This window comes from Engystomops pustulosus, chromosome 6, assembly GCF_040894005.1.
Source record: "Engystomops pustulosus chromosome 6, aEngPut4.maternal, whole genome shotgun sequence".
Classification (NCBI taxonomy): Eukaryota; Metazoa; Chordata; class Amphibia; order Anura; family Leptodactylidae; genus Engystomops; species Engystomops pustulosus.
In genome coordinates, this window is record NC_092416.1 from 17,153,366 (window position 1) to 17,173,074 (window position 19,709).

A 19,709-nucleotide genomic window follows, 5' to 3' on the forward strand; every position below is an offset into this window, starting at 1 on the left:
ACACTGCCAGGAGAGAGGGGCCCAACACACTGCCAGGAGAGAGGGGCCCAACACACTGCCAGGAGAGAGGGGCCCAGCACCCCCATAACACACACACACTGCCAGGAGAGAGGGGCCCAGCACCCCCATAACACACACACACACTGCCAGGAGAGAGAGGTCCAGCACCTCCATAACACACTGCCAGGAGAGAGGGGCCCAGCACCCCATAACACTGCCAGGAGAGAGGGGCCCAGCACCCCCATAACACACACACTGCCAGGAGAGAGGGGCCCAGCACCCCAACACACACACTGCCAGGAGAGAGGGGCCCAGCACCCCCATAACACTGCCAGGAGAGAGGGGCCCAGCACCCCAACACACTGCCAGGAGAGAGGGGCCCAGCACCCCAACACACTGCCAGGAGAGAGGGGCCCAGCACCCCCATAACACACACACTGCCAGGAGAGAGAGGTCCAGCACCTCCATAACACACTGCCAGGAGAGAGGGGCCCAGCACCCCATAACACTGCCAGGAGAGAGGGGCCCAGCACCCCAACACACACACTGCCAGGAGAGAGGGGCCCAGCACCCCCATAACACTGCCAGGAGAGAGGGGCCCAGCACCCCAACACACTGCCAGGAGAGAGGGGCCCAACACACTGTCAGGAGAGAGGGGCCCAGCACCCCCATAACACACACACACTGCCAGGAGAGAGGGGCCCAGCACCCCCATAACACACTGCCAGGAGAGAGGGGCCCAGCACCCCATAACACTGCCAGGAGAGAGGGGCCCAGCACCCCCATAACACACACACTGCCAGGAGAGAGGGGCCCAGCACCCCAACACACACACTGCCAGGAGAGAGGGGCCCAGCACCCCCATAACACTGCCAGGAGAGAGGGGCCCAGCACCCCTATACCACACACACTGCCAGGAGAGAGGGGCCCAGCACCCCAACACACTGCCAGGAGAGAGGGGCCCAGCACCCCAACACACTGCCAGGAGAGAGGGGCCCAGCACCCCCATAACACACACACTGCCAGGAGAGAGAGGCCCAGCACCCCTATACCACACACACTGCCAGGAGAGAGGGGCCCAGCACCCCAACACACTGCCAGGAGAGAGGGGCCCAGCACCCCAACACACTGCCAGGAGAGAGGGGCCCAGCACCCCCATAACACACACACTGCCAGGAGAGAGAGGTCCAGCACCTCCATAACACACTGCCAGGAGAGAGGGGCCCAGCACCCCATAACACTGCCAGGAGAGAGGGGCCCAGCACCCCAACACACACACTGCCAGGAGAGAGGGGCCCAGCACCCCCATAACACTGCCAGGAGAGAGGGGCCCAACACACTGCCAGGAGAGAGGGGCCCAACACACTGCCATAACACACACACACTGCCAGGAGAGAGGGGCCCAGCACCCCCATAACACACACACTGCCAGGAGAGAGGGGGCCCAGCACCCCCATAACACACACACACTGCCAGGAGAGAGGGGCCCAGCACCCCCATAACACACACACTGCCAGGAGAGAGGGGGCCCAGCACCCCCATAACACACACTGCCAGGAGAGAGGGGGCCCAGCACCCCCATAACACACACTGCCAGGAGAGAGGGGGCCCAGCACCCCCATAACACACACTGCCAGGAGAGAGGGGCCCAGCACCCCTATACCACACACTGCCAGGAGAGAGGGGGCCCAGCACCCCTATACCACACACACACACTGCCAGGAGAGAGGGGCCCAGCACCCCAACACACTGCCAGGAGAGGGACCCAGCACCCCCATAACACACACACACTGCCAGGAGAGGGGCCCAGCACCCCCATAACACACACACACTGCCAGGAGAGGGGCCCAGCACCCCCATAACACACACACACTGCCAGGAGAGAGGGGCCCAGCACCCCATAACACTGCCAGGAGAGAGGGGCCCAGCACCCCATAACACTGCCAGGAGAGAGGGGCCCAGCACCCCAACACACACACTGCCAGGGGAGAGGGGCCCAGCACCCCCATAACACTGCCAGGAGAGAGGGGCCCAGCACCCCAACACACTGCCAGGAGAGAGGGGCCCAGCACCCCAACACACTGCCAGGAGAGAGGGGCCCAACACACTGCCAGGAGAGAGGGGCCCAGCACCCCCATAACACACACACTGCCAGGAGAGAGGGGGCCCAGCACCCCCATAACACACACACTGCCAGGAGAGAGGGGGCCCAGCACCCCTATACCACACACACACACTGCCAGGAGAGAGGGGCCCAGCACCCCAACACACTGCCAGGAGAGGGACCCAGCACCCTCATAACACACACACACTGCCAGGAGAGAGGGACCCAGCACCCTCATAACACACACACTGCCAGGAGAGAGGGACCCAGCACCCCCATAACACACATTGCCAGGAGAGGGGCCCAGCACCCCCATAACACACACACACACTGCCAGGAGAGAGGGACCCAGCACCCCATAACACTGCCAGGAGAGAGGGGCCCAGCACCCCAACACACACACTGCCAGGAGAGAGGGGCCCAGCGCCCCAACACACTGCCAGGAGAGAGGGGCCCAGCGCCCCAACACACTGCCAGGAGAGAGGGGCCCAGCGCCCCAACACACTGCCAGGAGAGAGGGGCCCAGCGTCCCAACACACTGCCAGGAGAGAGGGGCCCAGCGCCCCAACACACTGCCAGGAGAGAGGGGCCCAGCGCCCCAACACACTGCCAGGAGAGAGGGGCCCAACACACTGCCAGGAGAGAGGGGCCCAACACACTGCCAGGAGAGAGGGGCCCAACACACTGCCAGGAGAGAGGGGCCCAGCACCCCCATAACACACACACTGCCAGGAGAGAGGGGGCCCAGCACCCCCATAACACACACACTGCCAGGAGAGAGGGGGCCCAGCACCCCTATACCACACACACACACTGCCAGGAGAGAGGGGCCCAGCACCCCAACACACTGCCAGGAGAGGGACCCAGCACCCTCATAACACACACACACTGCCAGGAGAGAGGGACCCAGCACCCCCATAACACACACACACTGCCAGGAGAGAGGGACCCAGCACCCCCATAACACACACACACTGCCAGGAGAGAGGGACCCAGCACCCCCATAACACACACACTGCCAGGAGAGAGGGGCCCAGCACCCCCATAACACACACACACACTGCCAGGAGAGAAGGGCCCGGCACCCCCATAACACACACTGCCAGGAGAGAGGGGCCCAGCACCCCCATAACACACACACACTGCCAGGAGAGAGGGGCCCAGCACCCCCATAACACACACACTGCCAGGAGAGAGAGGGCCCAGCAGCCCCATAACACACACACTGCCAGGAGAGAGGGGCCCAGCACCCCTATACCACACACACACTGCCAGGAGAGAGGGGCCCAGCACCCCCATAACACACACACACTGCCAGGAGAGAGGGGCCCAGCACCCCCATAACACACACACACTGCCAGGAGAGAGGGGCCCAGCACCCCCATAACACACACACACACTGCCAGGAGAGAGGGGCCCAGCACCCCCATAACACACACACACACACTGCCAGGAGAGAGGGGCCCAGCACCCCCATAACACACACACACACTGCCAGGAGAGAGGGGCCCAGCACCCCCATAACACACACACACACTGCCAGGAGAGAGGGGCCCAGCACCCCCATAACACACACACACACAGCCAGGAGAGAGGGGCCCAGCACCCCCATAACACACACACACACTGCCAGGAGAGAGGGGCCCAGCACCCCCATAACACACACACACACTGCCAGGAGAGAGGGGCCCAGCACCCCCATAACACACACACACACTGCCAGGAGAGAGGGGCCCAGCACCCCCATAACACACACACACACTGCCAGGAGAGAGGGGCCCAGCACCCCCATAACACACACACACACTGCCAGGAGAGAGGGGCCCAGCACCCCCATAACACACACACACACTGCCAGGAGAGAGGGGCCCAGCACCCCCATAACACACACACACTGCCAGGAGAGAGGGGCCCAGCACCCCCATAACACACACACACTGCCAGGAGAGAGGGGCCCAGCACCCCCATAACACACACACACTGCCAGGAGAGAGGGGCCCAGCACCCCCATAACACACACACACACTGCCAGGAGAGAGGGGCCCAGCACCCCCATAACACACACACACACTGCCAGGAGAGAGGGGCCCAGCACCCCCATAACACACACACACACTGCCAGGAGAGAGGGGCCCAGCACCCCCATAACACACACACACACTGCCAGGAGAGAGGGGCCCAGCACCCCCATAACACACACACACACTGCCAGGAGAGAGGGGCCCAGCACCCCCATAACACACACACACTGCCAGGAGAGAGGGGCCCAGCACCCCCATAACACACACACACACTGCCAGGAGAGAGGGGCCCAGCACCCCCATAACACACACACACACTGCCAGGAGAGAGGGGCCCAGCACCCCCATAACACACACACACTGCCAGGAGAGAGGGGCCCAGCACCCCCATAACACACACACACTGCCAGGAGAGAGGGGCCCAGCACCCCCATAACACACACACACTGCCAGGAGAGAGGGGGCCCAGCACCCCCATAACACACACACACACTGCCAGGAGAGAGGGGCCCAGCACCCCCATAACACACACACACACACACTGCCAGGAGAGAGGGGCCCAGCACCCCCATAACACACACACACACACTGCCAGGAGAGAGGGGGCCCAGCACCCCCATAACACACTGCCAGGAGAGAGGGGCCCAGCACCCCCATAACACACACACACTGCCAGGAGAGAGGGGCCCAGCACCCCCATAACACACACACACTGCCAGGAGAGAGGGGCCCAGCACCCCCATAACACACACACACTGCCAGGAGAGAGGGGCCCAGCACCCCCATAACACACACACACTGCCAGGAGAGAGGGGCCCAGCACCCCCATAACACACACACACTGCCAGGAGAGAGGGGCCCAGCACCCCCATAACACACACACTGCCAGGAGAGAGAGGCCCAGCACCCCTATACCACACACACACTGCCAGGAGAGAAGGGCCCGGCACCCCCATAACACACACTGCCAGGAGAGAGGGGCCCAGCACCCCCATAACACACACACTGCCAGGAGAGAGGGGGCCCAGCACCCCCATAACACACACACTGCCAGGAGAAAGGGGCCCAGCACCCCCATAACACACACACTACCAGGAGAGAGGGGCCCAGCACCCCCATAACACACACACACACTGCCAGGAGAGAGGGGGCCCAACACCCCCATAACATACACACTGCCAGGAGAGAGGGGCCCAGCACCCCCATAACACACACACACTGCCAGGAGAGAGGAGGCCCAGCACCCCCATAACACACACACACTGCCAGGAGAGGGGCCCAGCACCCCCATAACACACACTGCCAGGAGAGGGGCCCAGCATCCCCATAACAAACACACTGCCAGGAGAGAGGGGGCCCAGCACCCCTATAACACACACTGCCAGGAGAGAGGGGGCCCAGCACCCCTATAACTCACACACTGCCAGCAAATAGGGGGCCCAGCACCCCCATAACACACACACTGCCAGGAGAGAGGGGCCCAATACCCCTATACCACACACACACTGCCAGGAGAGAGGGGCCCAGCACCCCCATAACACACACACTGCCAGGAGAGAGAGGGCCCAGCAGCCCCATAACACACACACTGCCAGGAGAGAGGGGCCCAGCACCCCCATAACACACACTGCCAGGAGAGAGGGGCCCAGCACCCCCATAACACACACACTGCCAGGAGAGAGGGGCCCAGCACCCCCATAACACACACACTGCCAGGAGAGAGGAGGCCCAGCACCCCCATAACACACACACTGCCAGGAGAGAGGGGCCCAGCACCCCCATAACACACACACTGCCAGGAGAGAGGGGCCCAGCACCCCTATACCACACACACACTGCCAGGAGAGAGAGAGGGCCCAGCACCCCCATAACACACACTGCCAGGAGAGAGGGGGCCCAGCATCCCCATAACACAAACACTACCAGGAGAGGGGCCCAACACCCCCATAACACATACTGCCAGGAGAGAGGGGCCCAGCACCCCCATAACACACACACACTGCCAGGAGAGAGGGGCCCAGCACCCCCATAACACACACACACTGGCAGGAGAGAGGGGCCCAGCACCCCCATAACACACATACTGCCAGGAGAGCGGGGCCCAGCACCCCCATAACACACACACTGCCAGGAGAGAGAGGGCCCAGCACCCCCATAACACACACACACACTGCCAGGAGAGAAGGGCCCGGCACCCCCATAACACACACTGCCAGGAGAGAGGGGCCCAGCACCCCCATAACACACACACTGCCAGGAGAGAGGGGGCCCAGCACCCCCATAACACACACACTGCCAGGAGAAAGGGGCCCAGCACCCCCATAACACACACACTACCAGGAGAGAGGGGCCCAGCACCCCCATAACACACACACACACACACACTGCCAGGAGAGAGGGGGCCCAACACCCCCATAACATACACACTGCCAGGAGAGAGGGGTCCAGCACCACCAAATCACACACACTGCCAGGAGAGAGGGGCCCAGCACCCCCATAACACACACACACTGCCAGGAGAGAGGAGGCCCAGCACCCCCATAACACACACACACTGCCAGGAGAGGGGCCCAGCACCCCCATAACACACACTGCCAGGAGAGGGGCCCAGCATCCCCATAACAAACACACTGCCAGGAGAGAGGGGGCCCAGCACCCCTATAACACACACTGCCAGGAGAGAGGGGGCCCAGCACCCCTATAACACACACTGCCAGGAGAGAGGAGGCCCAGCACCCCCATAACACACACACACTGCCAGGAGAGGGGCCCAGCACCCCCATAACACACACTGCCAGGAGAGGGGCCCAGCATCCCCATAACACACACTGCCAGGAGAGGGGCCCAGCATCCCCATAACAAACACACTGCCAGGAGAGAGGGGGCCCAGCACCCCTATAACACACACTGCCAGGAGAGAGGGGGCCCAGCACCCCTATAACACACACTGCCAGGAGAGAGGGGGCCCAGCACCCCCATAACACACACATTGAGAGAGGGGTCCAGTACCCCCAAATCACACACACTGCCAGGAGAGGGGCCCAGCACCCCAACACACTGCCAGGAGAGGGGCCCAGCACCCCAACACACTGCCAGGAGAGAGGGGCCCAGCACCCCAACACACTGCCAGGAGAGAGGGGCCCAGCACCCCCATAACACACACACTGCCAAGTGAGGGGGCCCAGCACTGCCAGGAGAGAGGGGGTCCCAGCAACCCCATAAGAGACACATAACACATTGCCAGGATAGAATGACCCCCAAAATCTTACTCAACACTGCCAGGATAACAAAGTGCCCTCCTCCCAATCACTGCCCAATAGAGTACTGTCACCTGCCACACACACACAAGGATAACACATGCCCCCCATGACAGGATGGGTTACACACTTTTCTTTAATGCTGCAACTGGACAATACACCATCCTTACACACAATGCAAGAACAGGTCACATTGACAGCTGTGATGGAGAATACATTAACACCCACCACTGCCCTGATACCAGCACAATACATTACATAACCCCCTTACCACCTGGATACATAAACCTGGCCAACAACCCAAAATTGGGTGTTACACTGCCCCCGAAGCTTCACTAGCATCCAGTGAATCCATAATAGATAAAAGCTATGCTGACTAGCCAGCTTGCAGCATCTACTATGTACAGAACGGAAGGCAATCTGTATACACCCTATATCTATACATACAGTTACTATACATTACACCTTTACATAATAAATTGTGCCTCAGCACATTGCAATAACATGGCAACAGCAGCGTGTGACACCACCAATCCCCACCTACAGCCACTGCTACCATCACACTGCTACAAGGCTCTGTTCACACTGGAATTTACCCTTTCAGGAAGAGTCATATTGCTGATATAGAGAAACACCTTAATGTATTCTGTGACGTGATTCTTGATGTCAGAATTGATAGAAACACAACAGAAACTGAACGCAATCCATCAGAACTTGTTTGAAGACTGATCCTACGTTATGTTATATGTATGAATGAATGATGCTAGTGTGGACAGGGCCCAAAATAAGACTGGAAACCTGCAATCATACATTCACTAGCATTTATTGTGAATACGTTGAGGTTACACAGTGCTATCCAGCCAAATTACCACTAAAATATGGCAGGAGAAAAAGACCCCAAACACAGACAGCAGGTCAGATCCACAGATCATAGTTCAGGGTTAATGTAAAGACATCTGCAACTCTTTAACCAACCGTTTTGGGCCAATCCTTGGCCATACCACCTATTAGAGATACAAGCCTGCGTGTCTAATGATCACTGCAGAGACGACCACACAGGGTCCAACGTGTCCAAAGTTGACTTTAGAAGAAAGGAGGCAATGGATAAAACATAAGGATTACCACAGTCACACTGCCTGGATTAATGCTCGAGTTTGATGGTAGATTTCCCTTACATGCTTTGTCTGCAAAAGCCACCAAGTCACCACTGAAACAGGGAGGGCCCCTGAAGTCAGACCCCAATTATCATAAAAAGATGGACTAACTTAGCCATATCTCATAATAAATAGGTATTCCCATCCCATCGGGAAAAGTCAGCTGAATGCCACCAATCTCACCAGTAACTCAATTCCGCTTAATCTCAACATGGGCCAATACAGATGTAGTTTACACCCTGAAGGGGTTGTCCATGTTCAGCAAATAATGGATATTGTTTGTGTAATGGAAAGTTATACCGTTTTCAAATATACTTTCTGTATCAATTCCTCATGGTTTTCTAGATCTCTGTTTGCTGTCATCCTATACAAAGATCCTATGGTTAGGGTACATTCACACGCGGTATGCCCGCCGTGCGGGCATAACGCCGTGTGCTGGAGGTGAGGAGGAGGTGACCCCTCCTCCCTCCATAGGAAATAGCGGCACACGGCCACACATCCGCCGAAAGATAGAGCTTGCTCTATCTTTTTGCGGTGTGCGGCCCGGATCGGTGCCACACATGTGTGGCACCGGATCCCCGCCGTGCCGCTATTGCCGTCTATGGGGACGTACATGCGGCCGCAAATTTGCGGCCGCATGTACGGCCCCGCAGACGGCAGTGTGAATGAGCCCTTTCTTCCAGTGGACAGATCTGGCCATGGTCATGTGGTGGACAGGCAGGTGCACAAGCCATTAGTATCGCAGAGAGTAATCGGAGCCGTGGCATACAAACGCGCCGTGCACCTGCCTGTCCATCACATCGTCATGGACAGATATCTACTGAAGGTAAACATAACAGGACAGCAAGCAGAGATCTAGAAAACCATGACGAATTGATACAGAAAGTAAGAAAGTGGCAACCCCTTTAAGAACATTAAAAGAACCTCCAAGATTCCTTGTTAAATTTCTATTTTGGCATTGGGATCCAGTTTTAAAATATGACCATACCCTCTGCACACCACCTTTCCATCCACATAACAATACATAGGAAAATGCACATACTACTAGAGGGTGAACTGAGGAGTATAAAGTTTTATGATGAAGTCTACAACTTCAATAGTCTATTAGCCCAAGATGCACGTTATCCGATTTGTCATTTTGTAGGAATAGCATTAGTATAATGTTTATTCATTTAAGTCCATACTCTTGCTTTCTTTACAAGTCCTGTGGGTGATCCAATCAGTGATTGTCAGGTTACTTCTTATGCCTATCCAGAGACAACTCCATCACCAAGCAGGTATAGCCAGCCTCAGTCTTCTGGTTAGAACTTTACTCCATGAATTCCCTTCTCACGCTTATGGTTTTAGCTTTGGTGCAGGGAGGGGGTGCTCACATTTGTACATCTTCCATTAGGACACCTCTGAATGACAATTCTTAGTCCAAGGGAAGACAACTATTTACTTTCTATATCCTGTAGATACAACTTTATTATATAATGCATTATAAAATTTCCCAGTCACAAGGTATAGGTCTCCATATGAGAGGAATGGCAGGGGACACCACGGTCAATATAAATTCTGCTCAAGAATTAAATGGACAAGTACCAATCAATCACTGCACTGGTTTTCCACCTCCTTCCAAATAAAGTTTAAAATAACCCTCATCCACAAAGCTCTGCATAATGCTGCACCTCCCTATCTCTTCGTTTTTTTGCCCAACCCGTGCTATTCAATCTGCCAGTGATGTTAGATTAACATCTACTTGAATCCAAACCTTCTCCAGGACTATCAGACCACATTTCAGACTTGCTCTTAAAACCCATCCCTTTAGGCAATGAAATGTTAAAGGGGTTATCCAGGTTTTAAAAATAACTGAGGCCCGGGCTGGGGTGGGCTAGTTAAACATAACAAACATCTACTTACCTCGTCCGGCGCCGCCGATGTCCCGCTCCGCGGCCAGTCTTCTCTTTGCGCCGGGAGCTCCCGGCCAGCTGGAAGCTCCTATCCAACGCCATCTCTCAGCGCTTACAACGTAAACAAACAGGGGCACGGATCGAAGGGACCACGGAGCGGGACATCGGCGCCGCCGGAGGAGGTAAGTACATGTTTATTATGTTTAAATATCCCTGCCCAGCCATAAGAAATTTTTAAAACCCGGATAACCCCTTTAACACACTCTTTACTAACCCACCCCGTGTCCTCCTCCTGTCTGTTATCCAGAAAACACCAGATATATACCAAGCTTCTCTGCAGCCACTTTCACCTTGGACCTTGTATATAAGATGTGGCTGATGGCTGGTTCAAGCAGCAGAATTTGTATTTATTCAATTATTTTATGCTGTTCCCTTACAAGCTCTGTCACCCCCTCATCCTCAGACTGTAAGCTCTTGTGTCACCTCCTCATCCTCAGACTGTAAGCTCTTGTGTCACCCCCTCATCCTCATAGACTGTAAGCTCTTGTGTCACCCCCTCATCCTCATAGACTGTAAGCTCTTGTGTCACCCCCTCATCCTCATAGACTGTAAGCTCTTGTGTCACCTCCTCATCCTCAGACTGTAAGCTCTTGTGTCACCCCCTCATCCTCATAGACTGTAAGCTCTTGTGTCACCCCCTCATCCTCATAGACTGTAAGCTCTTGTGTCACCCCCTCATCCTCATAGATTGTAAGCTCTTGTGTCACCCCTCATCCTCATAGTCTGTAAGCTCTTGTGTCACCCCTCATCCTCATAGACTGTAAGCTCTTGTGAGCAGGACCCTCACTCCTATTGCTCCATATGACTTATCACTCTGTAATGTATATGCCCCCTATGAGAGCTGCAGAACATGATGACACAATTTAATAATAAGAATGTCTATAGGCCTAAAGAGTTAAGCCTGGAGACTTGGCTGCACTGGTAGGATAGTGTGATGAACCTGACAAGACCTGGAAACTTCTTAAAACTTTTGACAACAATCTCTCAATGGGTCTGAAGTAGTGATTGACACACACACAGATGTATCTGCAATATTAAGAGAAAAGAAAACAAGACACAAAGACCAGGCATAGGTATATCCTGGAGTCAGTGCAAGAGAAGCTAGAAGATAAAAGTAATCACAACCATCCTGTAAAATACCAAGATGGATGTGTCCATAGTCAGCAGCCCAGAGAGGAGGATAATGCAGTAGGTTGGGGTGAAGGGAGGTCCCTTTAAATAGCCATTGAACATCCAAGGATATTGTACAATTCAGTTACAAAACTTTTCAATTAATTTTTTATTAAAAAAAAAAAAAAAACACACTTTACAATAAATTAAATAAATCATTTCAGCTCTTGGACTAAAACCAAACTATTCACAGTCAATCATCGGGTCAGAGCATGCATGTGCCATCATATCAACTGCATCTAATAGGGGATCACAAAACAAATTCTAATTGAAAATATAACCTGAGCGTCTGTAGACTAAAAGCTTAACCCCTCAATGCAACAACCAGGTCCCATTTACTGCTCTTGCCCCCTATGACCCCCTCCAATGTGCCAATCCCCAATTCTGCTGTATAGAGATTATGCAAGCAGGGTATAATGCACGGCCATGCAGCCGCTGGCAGGACTAGTTCTATTAGTTGCGGTCGCACAGCACCCCTCTCCACACTGCAGCGAATGCAACTCCGTCTCCAAAACCCAAACACACAACAGCAACAAAAAAAATTCACAGAAGCCTCCTGGCCGCCGCCACCACCATCATCATGCACAAGGTGTTTGCAGTGTACCTGACAGCTGCAGGTCACCAGTCCACTCCGCACTAAGAGCCGGCGTAGAGGGGGAGGATGCAGCCCATGCATGGAGCACGGCAAAGGGTTAATAACATAAACACTCCGTACTCCCCTTTTCCTGCCACATCCTACGACACACATCTAATATCACAAGGTGGTCTCCAAGAAATCAGCGTGACGGGGAAAAAAAGAAGGAAGGGGGGGAGGGGGAACGTTTGTATAAAAATATATACAATGTAACGCATGGCAGTCTTTATTATAGGGATGTGATGGAAGGCTGGGGGGAGTGGAGTGTACACGGTCACAGATCTCCCCCCGTTATTTTCGGTGGCTCTCGGTGTTATCAATCAGCCTTTTGTAAGTATCACAGATCCCCCCAGCACGGAGCATAAGGGCACAAATGTTCCCGTGCATGCCTCTGCAGACTCACCTCTAACATTTCCTCTGCTATGGTAACAGGCTCCCTATTGGCTGCCACAAATGCTACTTCCAGCCAATCCCGGGAGTGGCTCTGCGCTGATGCATGTTGCTAGGTTATATATGATGCAGTGAATGATTATGCCCAAACAAAGAGAGAAACCGGAGCAGTTCAGGCTTCTCCAAAAATACCCTTCTCCTTCTCAAAGCCACCGCTCCTTCCAGGAACATGCAGATATAAATAACGCACTGCAGTTACCAATCCCACAGAGGTGGCCCCCGCCGGGAGGACATTTTTTCCACTGGCGCTTTGCCATTTTAAACAGACATGTTAAAAAGTGCCCTCAGATCAGATGTCCACCTCCCCTCCCCCCCTCCACCACCCCCTAAAAACCAGCTGGAGCACGTGGATGGGAACTTGCTGCAAAATGCACTGCAACTCCATCTATTTCCAGCTCCAGTCCGCAGCGCCGGCGCTGGTGGACGCACTCTCCTCCTTAACTCCTTCCCCGCCGCGCTGCGCTACATGAAAGGCAGGCAAAGTGCACAGCGCAGGCTATTATTCCCTAGTAACAGGGAATCTGCGAGGACTTCCTGCTCCGCTCATTATACAACAAGGGCTCATACAGTATATACAGCACAACAGCTGAGCGCCAAACACATGCACCAGCCCCGACACTAGCAGATGGCACTACACCCCCAGGACACAGGGGGAGGGGGGACGCCCCGGTCACTCATGTCCTGACACATGTGCCCAGGGTTCAAAGGGGAAGACACATCCTGCCTTATGTCACTGTCACTTCCTTATGGCTCACACACAACTGCAAGGAGCCAGCTGGACCACTCCACGACCGGACCCCAATAAAAACCCAACCACTAAAATATACATTACCATAATAATCACTATTTATACAAAGCATAATCAAATTCCATAGCACTTTACAAATAATAGGGAACATATACAAATATATAACATTACAGAGTATAAACAGTCATATGGGACAATAGGAGGGAGGGCCCTGATCACAGGAGCTTACAGTCTATGAGGATAAGGGGGTGACACAAGAGCTTACAGTCTATGAGGATAAGGGGGTGACACAAGAGCTTACAGTCTATGAGGATGAGGGGGTGACACAAGATCTTACAGTCTATGAGGATGAGGGGGTGACACAAGAGCTTACAGTCTATGAGGATGAGGGGGTGACACAAGAGCTTACAGTCTATGAGGATGAGGGGGTGACACAAGAGCTTACAGTCTATGAGGATGAGGGGGTGACACAAGAGCTTACAGTCTATGAGGATGAGGGGGTGACACAAGAGCTTACAGTCTATGAGGATGAGGGGGTGACACAAGAGCTTACAGTCTATGAGGATGAGGGGGTGACACAAGAGCTTACAGTCTATGAGGATGAGGGGGTGACACAAGAGCTTACAGTCTATGAGGATGAGGGGGTGACACAAGGGCTTACAGTCTATGAGGATGAGGGGTGACACAAGGGCTTACAGTCTATGAGGATGAGGAGGTGACACAGGAGCTTACAGTCTATGAGGATGAGGGGGTGACACAAGAGCTTACAGTCTATGAGGATGAGGGGGTGACACAAGAGCTTACAGTCTATGAGGATGAGGGGGTGACACAAGAGCTTACAGTCTATGAGGATGAGGGGGTGACACAAGAGCTTACAGTCTATGAGGATGACGGGGTGACACAAGAGCTTACAGTCTATGAGGATGAGGGGTGACACAAGAGCTTACAGTCTATGAGGACGAGGGAGTGACACAAGAGCTTACAGTCTATGAGGATGAGGGGGTGACACAAGAGCTTACAGTCTATGAGGATGACGGGGTGACACAAGAGCTTACAGTCTATGAGGATGAGGGGGTGACACAAGGGCTTACAGTCTATGAGGATGAGGAGGTGACACAGGAGCTTACAGTCTATGAGGATGAGGGGGTGACAAGAGCTTACAGTCTATATAAGGTATGGGGTTATTTACCCCATCCGAATGATAGGACTGTGACCACCTTACATTGTGTAACACAAGTTTCAAGGACACCATTCCCAAATTCCAAGCAAATTGCCAAATAGGGGAGATCACAAGCTTCCAGGCGAATGCCAGACATTCCCCCCAATTGACTCATGTGCTCACATGCCTCTCCGCTGGGATCAGTATTAAGAAACCGCTCAGATACCAATAATGGGACATCTTAAGAACAAGGCAGAGAATTAGGGATCTCAATGCCCCCCCTCCCCTGGGTAATTCCTAATTGTGCATTAGTCTCCTTCACACATCGCTCAATAAGCGCTTCCCCAATTCTTTCTGATAGGTGGCACCAGAGCTGAACCTTCACAAGTTCAAAAAGAAAAAACTTCAGGACGCTCATAAAAATATTAACGCTACGAAATTAACCACCGAGCGCATGATCCCATCCATGTCTCCAGCAATGTGCGCCTCCGAGCCCGAGCAGACTCCGCAACATATTGGTGAAACTGATATCATGGTGACACGGCTCTCCCCGTGCATCGCACTGACCTATTTATTAGGCAGATACTTTACAGGATACATAGGGACACGGCGGCACCGGCCACACACGTGACACACTACACCCCGATCACAAGAGATAAAAAGTCTCAACTATTTCTTATCTCTTAGTCTAAATTTGTCTCTTCTAAAAATAAGACAAAACCTCCTGTGTGTCTATGGCTGACTACAAAGTATATGCTGATATCAATGCGTATGGGGGCTCCCAGGGACTCTTCATAATTAAACTCACTTATACCAGTTTTTTGGTATAACCCCCCACGACCCCCTAGTAGATCCGCTCTTCCAATACTTCAGCGAGCTCCGTGCATTCCGCAATACTTATGCACCATATGCCGCCACATCTAGTGTCCAAGGTTTTATAGTAGCAATTCCTACTTTGTGAGCTTCTTCCACGTGGCATTGGTTTGTGGTCATCATGTGAAAAGGAAGGCCAGCTATGGAAGACATCCTGCAAGACTCCTATCCATCAGAATCAAAAATTGTCAGCATCAGATGCAATCAAAGATGGGGGAGAGACACGCGAGATTCCTCACAAAAAAACTACTCCAAATCCAAATGCTCCTCACAGCAAATCTTACAAATTCAGGGTTTTTATTTGTAATTAACTCAATACGAAACAGTTTTCGGTTGCTTAGTTATCTTGTGGGAAAGCAAATCAAAAGTCCATCAGATGGTGAAACAACATAGAACCATGTGGGAGAATTAGTTCGGACAGGTCATGGTATTCTCAAGTCCTCTGCAACCTTTCCCCAAAATGTTCAATTCAGGTACAGGGACGTCACACTGGAGTCATTTCGGCATCACTTAGCAAAGGCCCGGGATCCAGAGGCCTCAGGCTACAAGTTCACACATTAGGGATGAGCCTTGGTGCATTTTTACCGGAATGCTCCACAGTTATCCAGGGAAGACTCTGGGAATGCCGGAGTGGTTGTGCCACGGATCCCCCCCCCGTCCACACAGCAGAACCAAAGTCATTTAGACTCGTTCCTATATACTGATAGTTTTCCTTCTCACGCCCTCTGCATATAATGGCCACAAACAACAGATCCGTGATCAGTTTGAGGTCTGAGTGCAATCAGTTCCTGAGCCGCATGTCCGCAAAAATTATCCACTGTAAAGCTAAGAACGTGAGCCTGGTTCTGGTTCTGAAGGCTACCATGGGCATAAGATTATGGTTAGAGGAGAAATCCAATTTCCCAAACATACGGCATCCTTATTAATAGATGGGAAGTATCTGGTCCCCCCCTCCTTATAGTACGTGTGACTATGCATGGGATAGCGGCTATGAGTGGGTGGTGCTCATGCACCCTGGGGTCTCCCATGATCGCCTATCCATTGGATCGTTGGACGCCCTCTTTAAAGGGTTTTTCCAGATAAGGATTGATATCTAGCTCTACATCACATCAGTGTGGCCCGTACTCTCAGCACCCCAATAATCTGCCCCTACAAGATGCTTTGTGGTGTCACATAGGTCCACCTACCTACCTACCCTTTAAAATCTCCCCAGACATCTCAAGACCCCACCCCTTCCCCTAACCTTAGAGCAGCAGTAGGTGTGTGCACAGAGCGCACTCCTGAGCAACGAGGCGGCAAACTTACAGAACGTAACCAAGCCCCACATATAAGAGGAGCAGACCCAACACCCCGGGACGGCAGACACCGGCAAACCCAACACCCCGGGACGGCAGACACCGGCAAACCCAACACCCCGGGACGGCAGACACCGGCGGGCAGACCCACCACCCCGGGACGGCAGACCCACCACCCCGGGACGGCAGACACCGGCAAACCCACCACCCCGGGACGGCAGACACCGGCAAACCCACCACCCCGGGACGGCAGACACCGGCGGGCAAACCCACCACCCCGGGACGGCAGACACCGGCGGGCAGACCCACCACCCCGGGACGGCAGACACCGGCGGGCAGACCCACCACCCCGGGACGGCAGACACCGGCGGGCAGACCCACCACCCCGGGACGGCAGACCCACCACCCCGGGACGGCAGACCCACCACCCCGGGACGGCAGACCCACCACCCCGGGACGGCAGACCCACCACCCCGGGACGGCAGACCCACCACCCCGGGACGGCAGACCCACCACCCCGGGACGGCAGACCCACCACCCCGGGACGGCAGACCCACCACCCCGGGACGGCAGACCCACCACCCCGGGACGGCAGACCCACCACCCCGGGACGGCAGACACCGGCAGATCCACCACCCCAGGACGGCACACACAGGCGAGCGCACCCACCACCCCGGGACAGCAAGGCCCCTTGCACCGGCACAGAGGAGACCCCCAGCTGTTACCACAGCACTGCCAGCATGAAGGGAGGCCTAAATAACCCCCCTCCTCCAAAAAGATAGGGGGCACCTCCTCTGCCATCCGCGCTGGGACCCTTCCTCTACCATCCACTCCTTATAGATCACAGCTGTTGTGCAGGATTAGTGGATCATTCATATTTTGCTCGGGGTCACGTATCCCCAATTTAACCCCATTCACTTTGATACCACAGCGTCACCAGCCCAGTGCTGCAATTCACTCTCACTGAGCCACACAACAGCGCCACCACCAACTGCAGGCCGTGCCTGGTATTACACAGTCACCCTACATACTGCAGTTACACAGCGCCTCCCCTCTGCACAGGCCGTGCCTGGTATTACACCTTACCCCTATATACTGCAGTTACACAGCGCCTCCCCTCTGCACAGGCCGTGCCTAGTATTACACCTTACCCCTATATACTGCAGTTACACAGCGCCTCCCCTCTGCACAGGCCGTGCCTGGTATTACACCTTACCCCTATATAATGCAGTTACACAGCGCCTCCCCTCTGCACAGGCCGTGCCCGGTAATACACCTTACCCCTATATACTGCAGTTACACAGCGCCTCCCCTCTGCACAGGCCGTGCCCGGTAATACACCTTACCCCTATATACTGCAGTTACACAGCGCCTCCCCTCTGCACAGGCCGTGCCTGGTATTACACCTTACCCCTATATACTGCAGTTACACAGCGCCTCCCCTCTGCACAGGCCGTGCCCGGTAATACACCTTACCCCTATATACTGCAGTTACACAGCGCCTCCCCTCTGCACAGGCCGTGCCCGGTATTACACCTTACCCCTATATACTGCAGTTACACAGCGCCTCCCCTCTGCACAGGCCGTGCCCGGTATTACACCTTACCCCTATATACTGCAGTTACACAGCGCCTCCCCTCTGCACAGGCCGTGCCCGGTATTACACCTTACCCCTATATACTGCAGTTACACAGCGCCTCCCCTCTGCACAGGCCGTGCCCGGTATTACACCTTACCCCTATATACTGCAGTTACACAGCGCCTCCCCTCTGCACAGGCCGTGCCCGGTATTACACCTTACCCCTATATACTGCAGTTACACAGCGCCTCCCCTCTGCACAGGCCGTGCCCGGTATTACACCTTACCCCTATATACTGCAGTTACACAGCGCCTCCCCTCTGCACAGGCCGTGCCCGGTATTACACCTTACCCCTATATACTGCAGTTACACAGCGCCTCCCCTCTGCACAGGCCGTGCCCGGTATTACACCTTACCCCTATATAATGCAGTTACACAGCGCCTCCCCTCTGCACAGGCCGTGCCTGGTATTACACCTTACCCCTATATAATGCAGTTACACAGCGCCTCCCCTCTGCACAGGCCGTGCCTGGTATTACACCTTACCCCTATATAATGCAGTTACACAGCGCCTCCCCTCTGCACAGGCCGTGCCTGGTATTACACCTTACCCCTATATACTGCAGTTACACAGCGCCTCCCCTCTGCACAGGCCGTGCCTGGTAATACACCTTACCCCTATATAATGCAGTTACACAGCGCCTCCCCTCTGCACAGGCCGTGCCCGGTATTACACCTTACCCCTATATAATGCAGTTACACAGCGCCTCCCCTCTGCACAGGCCGTGCCTGGTATTACACCTTACCCCTATATACTGCAGTTACACAGCGCCTCCCCTCTGCACAGGCCGTGCCCGGTAATACACCTTACCCCTATATACTGCAGTTACACAGCGCCTCCCCTCTGCACAGGCCGTGCCCGGTATTACACCTTACCCCTATATAATGCAGTTACACAGCGCCTCCCCTCTGCACAGGCCGTGCCCGGTATTACACCTTACCCCTATATAATGCAGTTACACAGCGCCTCCCCTCTGCACAGGCCGTGCCCGGTATTACACCTTACCCCTATATAATGCAGTTACACAGCGCCTCCCCTCTGCACAGGCCGTGCCTGGTAATACACCTTACCCCTATATACTGCAGTTACACAGCGCCTCCCCTCTGCACAGGCCGTGCCCGGTATTACACCTTACCCCTATATACTGCAGTTACACAGCGCCTCCCCTCTGCACAGGCCGTGCCCGGTATTACACCTTACCCCTATATACTGCAGTTACACAGCGCCTCCCCTCTGCACAGGCCGTGCCCG

General features: G+C 54.6%; 1 protein-coding gene across 1 annotated transcript in view; it reads right to left on the reverse strand.

Moving 5' to 3' along the window:
- LOC140134608 (dual specificity tyrosine-phosphorylation-regulated kinase 1B-like) overlaps positions 1 to 19,709 on the reverse strand; it is a 49,598-nt gene that overhangs the window by 29,073 nt on the left and 816 nt on the right. The window lies entirely within an intron of this gene.